Raw genomic sequence first — 11,132 nt, forward strand, 5'->3', positions numbered from 1 at the left:
TTGCAGAGAATAACTCGGGAGCTGCGTCTGTTCTAAAGGAGGGGGGAAGGTGAGGGACAAGGAATGGACAGAAAAGAAACAAACAGAAAGGAGAAATGGATGTCAAGTGGAAGAGAATGAAAAGCGAAGGCTGCAGGCCCCCTGGGCTGGTGGGAAGCTGCCCAGTTTGGTAGGCAGTGCGCTTGCTCCCTGCCCGTTGCTCTCTGGATACCTGGGCCACAACAGGAATGAAGTGGGTGAGGGAGGAGCTTCCTGACAGAGCCTATCTCACACACAGACTTCCTGCAGATCCAGTATCCCAGTTTCTTTCCCCCTTGGCCTCGTCCACTCTCCTGATCTCTAAACCACAAGCCCGGCATTCATTCTCTCCTACTCAGCTCTCCCACTCATATTCAGCAGCCTGACCATAGAGTGTGTTTACTTTGCTGTGTGCTAGGAATGATGAGGAACACATTAAATCCAAAATGTCCACAGAATGCTCACTGGAGTTGGAGCTCAGAGGCCAAAACCTGACAGCATTGGGGCAGCACTTCTATGGTGCAACTGTCCCAAGCCCTCACCTCTTTTCCCAAGACCCCGTGGCAACCTTCGTGTGTAAGAGAGCAGGAAAGGTACAGGCGTGACATCAGGATGTGGTCCAGGCTACTGCTTCATTTCTTCTTAGATCCAAGTTGGCATTCTTTTCTTTTTGACTTTTGTGTTCCTGGCATGGTATGCTCTTATAATTTCTTTGGATTTGGCTTCAGAAACATATTCCCTCTGTGCCAGGTAGGGATATTGTTCTAAGGGGAAATCCAGATGGGAAAGATGCAGTGCTGTTCCACCGTGTGGATTCTGGACCAGGAACGGACACTTTGAAAGAGCATGCTATTGAAATGCTGCTGGATGGATGCCCAGAGCTCATGCCATCAGGTCACATCACCTGACATCAGACGATCTGCATGACTCACGGGTCACCAAGATTCAAACATTGCATCACGTTCGGGAGTTGACAATCCATCTTAGGATACTAGGAGGATAGATAAGGAGGTGAATGGGTGTGTGTAGTACCACTGCAGGACATTTCAACAACCAACAAGCCCAGATGCCTTTAACACAGCAATATCCACATGGCTGACTTTGCCAAAGACATTTGTGGAAAGAAAACCCTCTGAAAAGGAGTATAAGGGCCTGGAAACAGAGTGGCTGTAGCTGCTAACTGAAAGAAGGTGCCAGCAGATTTTTAAAGGATTTCCTACAATACTGGGAGTTCATGGCTTACAGATTTGCTCTGGCTTCAGTCTCTGGACCTGGGTCTCATCTGTTTGGCATCTCTTACTACAAGCTCATTGCTCACCAATTGGACCTATCATTACATCATTCACTGAAGAAATAGACAAGTATATTTTTGTTTTGCAACTATAAGCACAAAGAGTGCTTGGTTTTTTTTTATCAAAGTGTCTTTAAATCTGTTATATTCTACCAAGGACTCTATCTTCAGGTCATTTATAACAAGCTTAGGCTTAAAGAAAGCCACACTGGAGACTTGAGTCTTGTCACATCATGCCCTGCTCAGGTGGAGGAACTTGACCCTGTGTAAAAATGGAAATATAACTGTACTGACTTCTCAGGCTTACTGTGAGAGTTGGGTGAGTTAATTCCCTCAGGGGGAGAAAATATATGAAACACAGCCTCCACCTGATACATGGGAGCACTGGTGATGATCAATCATTAATTTAGAGTTCATTGATAAAGAGGTTTTGAGTTGTAGGCTCAATATAAATAAGACAGGTGAAATATGACCCACGAGGGTTCTATGGCTCTTTAGCTCACTTTGGTGTGTATCTCCATGGAGTTCAAGGTTGTCAGTGGCTTTTTTTGTTTGCTTTGTTTTTTGAGACAAGATTTCTCTGTGTAGCCCTGGCTATCCTGAAACTCATCTACAGACCAGGTTGGCCTCCAACTCACAGAGATCTGTCTTCGTTTGCCTCCTGAGTGCTGGGATTAGGTGTGCACCACCGCCGCCTGGTTTTCAGTGTTTTTTTTTTTTTTTTTTTTTTTAGTGATGCTTGTGTGACATAAAATCAACTGTGTGAAGTACTATGGCTTTAGGACATTCACAGTGTTGCCCGATAATCACCTCTTCCTATTTCCAGAAAATTCTCCCTTCCTCCAAAGGAAACCCTGTTCACTCAGCATTGCTCTCCACCCCTGCCTCTCTATAGTCCCCAGCAACCACTAGGCTGCTTCCTCTCTCTGGGGATTTACCTTTCAGGATATTTCATATAAGCAGGATCAGGTAATGCCTGACCTTTTAAGTTTTGTTTTCTCTCACTCAGGGTTATTTGTAATTGAAGATGAAATGGCAGCTTCCCAAAAGAACCTCATGCCATCACCCCAACATTTCTGACAGCCTTGGAATTTTCCAGTGCTTGCTGGGAGAACCTGATCTCTAGGATGTCACATTCTGACCTCTGTTAATGGTTTGCTTGAATCAGCAGGGGGTGAATTCTTGGAAAAACTGAAGGAAATCCTAAATCATTTCAACAGTATCAAATGTCTGAGACAAAGAATACCCCCAGCATCTGGCTTGGCAATCTTGCAGTTCAGCCCATCCATTTCATAGAGAAAGACTCTGACATGCAGTACTATTTTCTTTGGCTAGTAAAACATACACAAACCTTGACACACTTACTTTTAATAATTCTTCTTATGAATTCTTCTTATAGAATATTATACTACTTAATGAGAAACACAGACATCCATTTCAAGGAAAAGAGACAAATGATCAGATATTTTAAAAATAAGATGCAACATGCTGACAGGATGATCTCTGAGTTCGAGGCCAGCCTGGTTTACAAAGTAAGACCAGGGCTGCATACAGAGAAGTCCTATCTTGAAAACCCTAAATAAATAAATAAATAAAGTAAGTAAGTAAGCAAGTAGGATGTAAAAAGCTCTGTGGCTGAATTAAACACACGGTCTGCTGGAGCCCCTGTGACTCCACCCCATCCCCTGGTGAGCTGAGAAGAGGACATCTTATACTCATGTTCTACTAAAGGCTAACCTAGTGCATTCTTATTGGAAAATGAAGTATATGCCTCACAAGGCAGTGTCTTTCAGACAGATAAACATTTGTTGATGTGACATCTTGAACTAATTTTATTATCATAAAAAAGAGTACTGAGAACACAGTGCTTCTTCGTACACAAGGTATTCTGTTTTACCATTGACTGCCAGTTGGTGCCAACATCCAGATTATACCTAGGGATAACTCCTCTCCCCTCCTTCTCTTTCTTTATTTAAATTTTTTCTTTTGGTCTGTATGTTGTCTGTGCACCAGGTGCATGCCTGGTACTCGCAAAGACCACTGGATCCCCTGGAGCTGGAGTCACAAATAGTTGTGAGATCCCATGTAGGTGACGGGAATGGAACCTGGGTTCTCTGGAAGAGCAGTTAGTATCCTTTCTTTATATTAATTTATTTTTATATTCCAACCCCAGTTCCCCCTCCCTCTTCTCCTCCCAATCCCCTTACTTCCCTCCCCCACCTCCCATCTGCTCCTCAGAGAGGTAAGGCCTCCCCTAGGGAGTCTAATAAGTCTGTCTCATCATCTAGTTGAGGCAGGACCAAGGCACCTCTCCACCCCCCACACCCTTGTGTCTAGGCTGAGCAAGGTAATCTCTTCATATAGGATGGCAGCCAGTATTCCTAACTACAGTGCCATCCCTGCAGCCCATCCTCCTTCTTCTTTTGAGACAAGATCTCCTCCCTCACCATGTAGTCCTAGCTGACTGACAATTTACTATGTACATCAGACTGGCCTCAAGCTTGTGGCAATCCTCCAGCCTCTGCTCCTCTGGTTCCTGAATGCTGGGATATCATGTACCACCATTCTCTGGCTGGAATAACCAAGCTTCCTTCCTTCCTTCCTTCATTCCTTCCTTCCTTCCTTCCTCAGAAATGCATTGTAGCATCCAGCTTTTTAAGTGGTTTCTGAGGATCTGAACTTCAGTCTAATGCTTGCAAGGCAAACACTTTATCCACTGAGCCATTTCTCCAGCCCTCCACCTCATTTTATTTTTTTTACTACATGTAGTTTTTTTTATTATTTTATATGTGTGGATGCATGTGTGAATACCAAGCATGTACCTGGTGGCCCCAGAGGCAAGAAAAAAAGAGGGTGTTGAATCCCCTGGGACTACAGAGAGCTGTGAGCCATTATGTGGGAGCTGGGAATCTAACTGGGTCCCCAGGAGGAGCAGCCAGCACTCTTAACTATTAAGTCATCTCTCTAGCTCCCTTAGCTAATGTTTCTGACCATGGGAAACCACAATCTGTTGATCAGAATATCCTTGCTGGTGGCATTTCCTCCCTTGTTTCCCTTGGCCAAATGTTAGCAATTTAAACTAACCAGGGTGGGTATAGTGGTGCACGCCTGTAGTCTCAGCACTGGGAAGGCAGAGGCAGGAAGACGGAGACCTTAAGGCCAGCCTGAGATACAGAGAATGCTGGTTATCTTACTCTAAACTGTGGCAAACACCCTCACCACGGGTGTTTAGGGGATTCTATTCTTAAGAGTAAATGTATTGTTATTTTCTGCCTCAGTCGTCTGTCCCAATCATCTGCAACACACAATGCTGTCCCCAGGTAGAGCCAGTCCTGGCTGAGGATTAGCTGACAGCTGGTGGTAGCACCAAGTTCTTCAGCATTATGGGCCCATCCATCCATTCCCACAATACTACATACACAAGCTTCTAAGCACACTGTCTAGTCCTTACTCCTCAGAGATTCTCAGCTGTGGGAGGAGGGGCTTTGCTTTTCCCCTGTCACTTGTGATTCTGACATTGGCTTCTGCCTAATCATTCATACTTGGCCTGGGTCTCACCTTCCATGGTGCTTCTTTTCTGCACCATATCAACCTCAAATAGATACAGCTGTTCCCACGTCTTCCTCAAATGCTATTGACAAAGCAATATCAAAACACTAGGATGGAGTCTGCTGTGACACAGTAAAAGCAAATGGCATGGATCAGTTTGCTCCAAAGTTCCCTTGACCGTGATTCTGCTTTCATTTTTGCTCTGGTCTCTTCTTTCTCTTCCAGGATTTTCCTCAGAAAGCAAACATTCTCCCTTTCTATTAATAAACAGAGCTCAGTACCTTTTACTTCTACATAGAACTCACATCCTGCAGCAGTCTTTATTTATCATGAAAGACTCCTAAACAGTGGCTGTTTGCTCCAGAGGCATCATGCTCCTGCAGAGACGTAGAACCGACTTTTACAGGCTGGAGGAGGCATGTCCCTCCATAATAGACTTCTTGCTTAGCATGTGCCCGTTCCTGGGTTCTAGCAAAAACCAACCGGCCAATCAACAAAGACTTACTTTGAAAAGGAGCAAATAACTAGGCAGCCAGAGTACGACCCCCCCCATTTAGGGGCGTTAGTATCACCTGGAACTTTGTGGACTTGAGTCTTGGACCCCATTGCAGACTTCTTGGTTCCGAAGCCATCTGGTAATCACTCTAGTGCATGTTTAGTGGATGAATGGATGGGTTGGTGGAGAGCTGCTGAGGCCACAGCTCTGTCTGAGTTTGTCACAGGTCAGGCTCCAGAACTCAAGCTTTTGACCACCCCCCCCCAGGCTGTGGCCCCACTTTGTTCCCCAGTCTCATTTGCTTTGAAGGTGCTTGGGCAGCACTGTGCAGACATTTCAGCATAAAACTTTGCTTGATCCTTTCTTCTAGAAGGTGCTTGCCGGCTAGACAGTGCCAACTGCGCTGAGGACTGGAAGACATCTGTGCTGCTTTCCTGCTCACTCCTCTCCCTGCCCCGGCTCCCCAGTCATTGCCCTTTCCCTATTCCATGTACCTTACATGTGCTTCCCCTGTCCCGGTCACCTTTCTAGCGTTTCACCCCATGCAGTAACACATGGATAAACGCTACATGCATCAAGAAGAGGCAGTGCTTGCTTTCCTGAGGCTGGGTTACCTCATTAAACATATCATTTTCCAGTTTCATCTGCTTTCTCAAAATGTTTATTTTTCTTTGCAGCTGAAGAAAGTTGCATCATGCGTATGTACTATATTTTCATTTTCATCTACCTGTTGGTTGAATCTAAGTTGTCTTCATTTCCCATCTATTGGAAATTCAGCAGCAGCAATAAATATGGAAGTGCAAGCATTTCTATGGTAGGCTATAGAGCCTTTGGGATGCATGGTGGTGCGGTTGGACCATATGGTAGTTCTATGTGTCTTAGTCACTGTTCTGTTGCTGTGAGGAGACACCAAGACCAAGGCAACTCTGATAAAAGAACGTGTTTAATTAGGGCTTGTTTACAGTTTTAGACGGTTAGTCCATGGTCATCACTGGTGGGAAGCAGACAAGTATGATTGATGCTGGAGCAGTAGCTGAGGGCTGTATATCCTGATCCACAGGCAGGAGAGACACAGAGAGAGAGAGAGAGAGAGAGAGAGAGAGAGAGAGAGAGAGAGAGAGAGAGAGAGAGAGAGAGAGAGAGAGAGAGAGAGAGAGAGAGAGAGAGAGAGAGCACACTCATGAGACTAGGCCTGGTGTAGCCTTTTGAAACCTCCAAATGTACCCCCAGTGACACTTCCTCCAACAAGACCACGTCTTTTAATCCTTCCCAAACAGTTCCACTAACTAGGGACCAAGCATTCAAACATGTGAGCCTATGGGGGCCATTCTCATCCAAACCACCACACTATTAATGTTTGTTCTTTGTTTGGTTGATTTTTTTTTTTCAGCAAGACGGAGTTTCTCTGTGTTACAGTTCTAGTTTTTCTGGAACTCACTTTGTGGATCAGGCTGTCCTTGAACTCAGAAACTCACCTGCCTCTGTCTCCCAAGTGCTGGGATTAAAGATGTGCACCACCACTGTCTGCTTGCTCTACCACATTACTTTTAGGTGTTTGAGAGATCTGCACATTGATTTCCATAGTGGCTGCAAAAGTTTAACATACCAACAGTGTATAAACAGTGTATAAAGGTTCCTCTTTCTCCACATTTCTTGCTAACATTTATTGTTTATTTTCTTGATGATACCCATTCTTAATGGGGTGAGATGGAATCTCAAAGTAAAGTAGTTTTAATTTGAATTTAACTAGTAGTGAAGGGTGTTGGACACTTTAAACACGTGTTAGCCACTTGTGGTTTTTCTTCTGAGAACTGTCTGTTCAGTTTATTGGCCTGTTTATTGTAAAAGACTCTAGGATCTGCTTGAAGTTCATCTGGATCGGTGTCATGGTAAATAGGACAGGCCTCAGGTGACAGTGAGTAGTGCTGGATGAACGTGGGAGCGCAGGTTCTTCCCAGTCTTTAGGACTTCACACACACGGAACCATAAGGCATGTACTTTATTGTAGCTCTGGCTTCGTTCACGTAAGTGTTGATGTGTTACCGTTTCATTCATTTTTATTACAGAACAGCATCCCATGGTATGGATTCATCGTAATTTGCTCATTCACTAGTCTTTGGGAGTTGTTAGATTGTTCGTAGCTTAGAGATATCACAAAAAGAAATACTTCTTCATGGCAAGCCCTTGTATAGACCGATATTTTTGTTTCTTAGTTAAATTCTTTTGTGGGGAAACATCTGTGTAATATGGTAGGTGTGCCTGTGTATACTAAATTAGAAAGAAACTTCTAAGCACAGCTCTTGGTTTCCTGTAGCAGTTGGCAGCCACTCTCACAACCATCCTACTGTCCACCCCTCCTCTTCATTTCCTTTCCTGCTGTAGAGCTAGGGTGGAGGCATGTACTGTCCAGGCACCCTTTGCCTCTGTGGCCAGTACACACGGCTCCAGTGTCTGCGAGGGCTTGGAGAGAAGTCAATGGGAATGAGAGGGCAGGGTGGGGGTAATAAAAGAGTTCCTTTGTTTCCACTCATGGTACCTATCTCTGTGGAGGAGAAGGATGCCCAGGAATGCAAGGAGCATCCCTACTCCCAGCTCACCTCCTCCTTCCATAGTAAGTTGGGGTACCCAGCACACCGAAGTCCCTGACATGCTCTTTGTCCAGAGCGGAGAGTGCCTTTTCATAAAGACCCTCTGGCAGTCCTCTTTCCTGAACTGCATAGATGGCTGGATGCAGGGACACATGCTGTGAGGTTGCCATCCACATGTCTGAGTTCGCAGGGCCAGGTCAAGAGACACTAGAGAGTGCAGCAGACATTTTAAGAGCATGAATCATCACACAGAGTGCTGAGAGTGTAGGGGAAGGGGCCCTAAGGGAGCTCTCTGTACTCGCCATTCAACTTGGCTGTGAACTTGAACAATACAATGCAACGTCAAGACACTAAACACACCTACGCAACGAACCCATATGACCCTCATTCGCCTCCTAGGTGTTAGGTTTGAGGAAACGTGGCTGTGAAGAAATCATTCTCATCTTTGGAGTGGCAGACATTAAACAGATAACTAAACAATAATACAAATCAGCACTAGTTATCTTTTATTCACCATTTAAAATGTGCTGCTGGGGTCTGCCGTGAGCAAATGAGGCCTGAGGTGGAGCCCTGCAACAGGAAGAGTCAACCCCTTAAAAGACCCTTAAGAAACTCGAAGGATCAAAGAGAACAGCATGTTCCAGAACCCAGAGGCAGACCTGAGAGTAGGTACAGGCTAGCCAGGCTTGTTGCAGCACAGTAAGCTTTGATAAGCCTGGGGAGGTAAGCAGAGAGCAGATTGCACAGGGCTTGACGCCAAGTTCAGGGCCGGAGGCTGTATCCTAACCGTGCGACCCACTGAAGGATTTTAAGTAGGACGTATCTGAATTAAAAAAAAAAAAAAAGCTCTCTCTGGTTGCTATGTAAGAGAATAGATCTGAAGGATAGATCTGAAGGGACAATCTGAAAGCAGCTTGAAGGGGAAGTTGTGAAATAGACCGGGTAAAGTCAACAGAATGTGAGGTACTTAGCTACTTCAATGACCTTGAGCCAGGCAGCCAGCAGGTGAAGAAAGAGGGGATCCAGGAGACAGAGTGAGATGCAAGTGGACAGCCAAGATAGATTAATGTTATGCCTTTTAAATCTATCATTTTTATCATGATGGTAGCTGATAATAAAACAGCCCTAATAGTAACTACTTGCAAGCACTGGGCACTTGCAAGGCAACCATTACCATTTCTTTATGTGGATGTTTTTATCTCATTCTCATTCTAGTTGTTCCATTGCTTCATAATAAACAGCCCTAGAATATAGAGCTTAAAACAACCGCAGCATGCAGCCTGCTCCAGAACCCACTGCTTAATAGAGGCTGGGAGTGGCAAAGAGCGTGTTGATGCTCCACTTAGTGTCAGCTAGGACAACGCAAAGTCTGAGCACTCTGGCACAGATATCAACTGGGCCATTCTTCTGTTATTATGCCCCACACCCTGCATTGCAGTGTATTTGCTCAATGCCCAACTCTGCTACGCTGAGCTCCTGGCGAATTTGTTGTTGTACCAACACTGTTTAAGCACCATCCACACAGTAGGTTCTCCATAAATATTCACTGAATAATGAACAGAAAATTGAATGAAAATGAATTTGGAGATTGAGTCCATGGTAGTGCAAACCTGTAATCTCAGCACTTGGGAGATAGCGGCAGGAGGATTGCTATTGTTAGAAGTTCAAATTGAAAATACTCCAACTGTCGTAGTAGAGCCTTCATCAATAATTGATGGAACCATATGCAGAGATCTACAACGAAGCACCAGACTGAGCTCCAGGAATCCAGCTGAAGAGAAGAAGGAGAGAATGAGCGAGGGAGGTCAAGATCATGAAGGAAAAATCTACAGAGGCAGCTGAACCAAGCTCATGGAAACTCATGAACTTTGGACCAACTGTTGGGGAGACTCCATGGGACCAAGCTAGACCCTCTGCATGTGGGAGACAATTGATCTATCTGAGGGCCACCTTGCAGTAAGACAGGATCTGTCCCTGGTTCATGAGCTAGCTTATAGGAGCCCATTCCCTATGGTGGGATACCAAGCTCAGCCTTAATGCAGTGGGGAGGGGCTTGATCCTACCTTAACTTAATGTGCCAGGCTCTGTGGACTCCCATGAGACCTTACCCTTTGGGAGGAGTGGATTGGGGGGTGGACTAGGGGAAAGGTGAAAGGGAGCAGGAGGAGAGGTGGAAGGGAGAACTGTGGTTGGAATATAAAATAAAATTTAAAAAAGTAAATAAGTAAAATTCACAGCAAAAATAAATAAATAAATAAATAAATAAATAAATAAATAAATAAATAAGTAAGTTCAAGTTGAGTTTGGTCTGCATAGGCAGTTCCAGGACAGCCAGTGCTATATAGCAAGACCCTGATTTTAAAAATTAAAAAACTAAAACAAATGGAAATGAATTCTGATCCACACAAATAGAATATTCTCCTTTATCAAACAGTAAAGTCTGTCTTCTGTTTCAATACTCTTAATGGCTGGAAATTTGTGATTTTACAAGGTTACTATTTTATTAGAAACTTTTTGTGTCTTTAGCACAAATTTGTGTGTGTGTGTGTGAGAGAGAGAGAGAGAGACAGAGACAGAGACAGAGACAGAGAGAGTTCTCAGTTTTCCTATTTTCCTAGTCAGGACTCAGAGAACTGTACAGAATGTGTCTAAGCTAACATTCATAACAAGTGTTTCAGTGGTAATTATCATAACACATTAACTCTTCTTGGGGTAAATATTCAGTTCCTATTATTGCTACATATGATGGAGTCTCCATGGTTACCACACTCTGGATGCATTCTTAGATTGCTATTGTGGTTCACAGAGGTTCAGGACAAGATGCTGGGTGGGGAAATACAATGGTGAGTCTATAGACAAAGGAGTGCCATGGTCTAAGAATGGTTCTGAGGCCATCCTTAGCAAGTGTGCCTAACATGGAAGTGTGCGGTGGGAATGTGGGATGCAGATGCAGGGCGGGAGAATCAGGCTCCTCTCTATCATGGGCCGCCTCTTTAACATAAGCCTTTCCTGGCAAAAAGCAGGCAGAGAATGGGAAAGCAACCTGGTCCCTGGCTGAGTAGAAACAGAGAAGGAAAAACAAGTAAAGTGAAAAGGCCAGTTAAAACCCACTTGCTCTCTGGGCATAGTGGTGTTCACCTTTAATTCCAGCATTTGGCTGTAGAGTCAGGCAACTCACTGTGAGTTCATG

General features: G+C 44.5%; 1 long non-coding RNA gene across 1 annotated transcript; it reads right to left on the bottom strand.

Annotated features, from left to right (window-relative positions):
* Positions 1-8,425: 8,425 nt before the first annotated feature.
* LOC121140241 lies at positions 8,426-11,132 on the bottom strand. The gene is made up of 2 exons (XR_005877034.1): positions 11,081-11,132; positions 8,426-9,713 (listed from the first exon to the last, which is right to left on the bottom strand). It is a non-coding gene; the product is annotated as an uncharacterized LOC121140241 (long non-coding RNA).

Source organism: Mesocricetus auratus, unplaced genomic scaffold (assembly GCF_017639785.1).
Source record: "Mesocricetus auratus isolate SY011 unplaced genomic scaffold, BCM_Maur_2.0 Super-Scaffold_100004, whole genome shotgun sequence".
Classification (NCBI taxonomy): Eukaryota; Metazoa; Chordata; class Mammalia; order Rodentia; family Cricetidae; genus Mesocricetus; species Mesocricetus auratus.